Source organism: Amphiura filiformis, chromosome 13, assembly GCF_039555335.1.
Source record: "Amphiura filiformis chromosome 13, Afil_fr2py, whole genome shotgun sequence".
Taxonomy (NCBI): Eukaryota; Metazoa; Echinodermata; class Ophiuroidea; order Amphilepidida; family Amphiuridae; genus Amphiura; species Amphiura filiformis.
Window position 1 is genome coordinate 44,285,599 of NC_092640.1, and position 3,500 is coordinate 44,289,098.

Sequence of the window (3,500 nt, forward strand, 5' to 3'; positions counted from 1 at the left end):
GCGTCTATTTCACTATTAAACTTTGTGGTGAGAAAAAGTATAATGATATGTATGTGCAAGGGGGTGACACTAAATTCACGGTTGTTCTATGAAGCACGCAAACCGAATGACAAATCCCGCTGGTTTGCTAGCTAGAAAATAAGGCCAGTTATCGATCGGTTATGAATAATTCATATTCGATCCCTTGATTATGTCAATTAAAGCTGACAAATAACGTCGCCGTTAATTTTGCGAACTTTGCCTGTTCAATGCGAGTAGCAAGCTTGAAAGCGCGTCCGCTTAGAAAAGTTTATTATTATTTTTTTTTGTCTAATATAATTATTCCCAACAGGTTATCAAGAAACGTTACAACTGAAAAAATTGAAAACCAAATTCTCTCGGATATCTGCAACCGTCATTGAACCAAACACAGAGCAGATCTCCAAATATCAAGACATGGTACATCAGAAAAGCAGTGACATTACTGGGATTGAATACAATTGGCACAACCAAACCTTCCATGAGTTTGTGAGATCTATAGAATCAGGGCAGAAGTACCATTTCATCACCATTATGGATGCCATGTATTTTGTGGGTGAAGTAGAAGAAACAGTCAAAAAGTTGTACAAGTTATTAGAGCCTGGTGGGATGATATTCATGGAAATAGTAGCAGGTAAGTAAGACACCCGTAAGTACAGTAACTCAAGTTTGTTTTTTGTAGGGACAAGACTCTGAAAGTGGGACCCATATAATACACAACAAAATCACCAAAACAATAGACCTATTTCTACACCCAAGGCCCAGATTTTCTCAAAATGTGTTTTTTGATATTTTGGCTCAAGATTCATGAAATTGGGTCACCTTAGTGACAAATTTGGAAAAAAAAGAAAGAAAAGACTCATTCCATTTTTCACCCAAGATCCATCCTCATTATACCAGAAGGCTGAAATGAGACCCGTTTCAGCGGCACATCCCCATATAGTCTTTATGTACAAAGACCTGAGATAAGAAAGCTCTCATAGCCAGAGTATGAGTACCATTATATCACCATACAGGTGTCCCAGAATGATTTATACCGTGTTTGAAAAAAATATTTAAAATATATAGTCAATAGTGTATCTAATTTTAATAAGTGCAATATAATGACACTCATGTCTCCTACTTATTCTATGACTTTCATGGTAATAGCTTGATTCTTTTTGGCGTAACATTGATTTTACTGAAAATGGATAAAACTTTGTGTAATTTACAGCGCAAAGACGTCATAACACATGGATGTTTTATCACCATCGTCCAGCTATACTGTGCAATACATTGGAGAAAATATACCGCATTTGGCACATGTAGAGATTACAACGCTGAATTGTTCTTGATATGAGATTAAGTGAAACATTTCAATATGATTTCAGATATTTAGGTTACAAAACGTACTTTTTATGTGATTTTTACCACAATTTTTACCCAAAAATGTCATTATTACAGAGGATATAACTTCCTCAAGGATCCTCCGCATTACATTTTAATCTTCTCCGTTACGTAGCAGTGTGTACAAATATATTGTGGATACAAATGCTGCGACACTAAGGACAAACATTCTCTATACTTTTTTGGCAAATCCATATCTGCCGGCATTTAGAATTATTAAACTCACCACTCACACAATGCAATAATTATCTTCAAAGCTGCCGCCAAAGAAAGAATAGTTTAAGGTCACTCAATCGTAACAAATCCTTTATTCCGTACAAGGATTGCTTCGTAACATCATAAATAATCGATAGATTAGTATTTAGTTAGAACTTGACACTACAAATGTATCTGCATAACAATTTCCAAAAAGCTTTGTGCTGTACGGTTAGTAATTTTACAGCAATATCCTGTAACTTCTATTAGAAACGTCCAATTTCTAAAATCTAACATTCCTAAGAAAGCTAAATATATATAGATCTTAGAGTTTGAAACAATACTATGATGCTCTTCATACCTAAAAAATCAACATTCCCGGTATAGATCATTCTGGAACACCATGTACGTGTAAACACATAATAAAAGAGTCTCCACTTAATTGATATAAAAGCAACATAACTTCACATTTTTGTTTTAGACTCCGGTATGGGATTGCTTGGAAAGACATTCCCAAAGCTAGCTGTGGAAGAGCAGACTCCAACAACTACTACTGACCCACAGAAGGTAAAGACAAACGAACTTATCACCTCCACAGACGTTAAATCTCTTCTCAACAAGTACCAGATGGCTTATACTCAATCTTCTTATACAGAATCATCAGATCTAACCACCTGTTTCACTCAAGATGAAATAACACCTGTCACCAGTCTTCTACTTGATTTCATCACTATGACAGTAAAGTTTCAGGAATCAGTATCAGACAAAACATTCAATCAAGTCATGGACTATATCAAACGTTATACACGTGTCAAGAAAGGTGACCAAGGTGACGATAAATATTACTTTGATAGTGAATATGATATTCTAGTAATATCAAAGTAGGTAAAATGTGCCAAGATATGACCCAAAATTGGCAATAATGAAATTGAGATATATGGGCAAAAAGACAATAAATAACATAAAAATGGACATTACAAGTTCATAACTCTATAACCAAGTATGCCCCCGAGGAGCACTGAACTTAAATTTTGGTAGGGGTGTGCGGGGCGAAGCCCCAAACTTTGGGAATTAAGAACTGATTTTTGGGCAAAATAGGGGCAAATTTCAACATTTTTGTGGGGGCCTGTGTACGAAAATGGCCAAAATATAGGTTGAGTTAAAATTGGGCCAAATTATAGGATTTTGAGCTAAAAAATTCAAATTATATTTCAAATTTGAGCTCAAGAGCTAAAATGGTCAGAGTTTGAGGCTCAATGAACTGGAGCATGATGCAAATGTGGGTCTTAAAGAACTGCCGGAGAGCCTGTACCACCTTTACATGTGAGTGACACCCCCCACACGGAGTATGCCATGGACTTGGGGGGTTTCAACTGCATTATAGTTTTCAGCACAGTACTCCAGAGGTCTGCCAATTTGGCACAGTTTATGGCGTATACGGAAGCGTAGTTCTGATTGGCTAATTGAATCACGTCAACAGCACCTCATTCGCTAGTCAGACTGCGTAGCATCGCATGACCTAGTTCTTTTTACGCGATAATCAGACAGAGCAGACTGACACCGCTGAAGTAATTAGCTGAATAGTATACTAGGCTTAGATATTATTGTCAGTAGTACTGTTTAACTCAATGTTCAAACTTCCAAATTTTGGTATGAGTGAATCAGATCATGTCTATGCACCTGTGTCAATCAAAAATCAATAACTATTTCAGATTATATAATAGCAGAGTTTAACTTCAACCATCACCTGGAACGTTTTCACTAGTTCGACTAGCGTCTTTAGCAGATGCTGATGCTGTGATGATATCTTGTCTACAATCGGGATATCCCTCACTGATGACGTCATAGGAGTCAATCATGACGTCGTCATCAAATCAAAAAGAAAAATGTAAATATCTCAT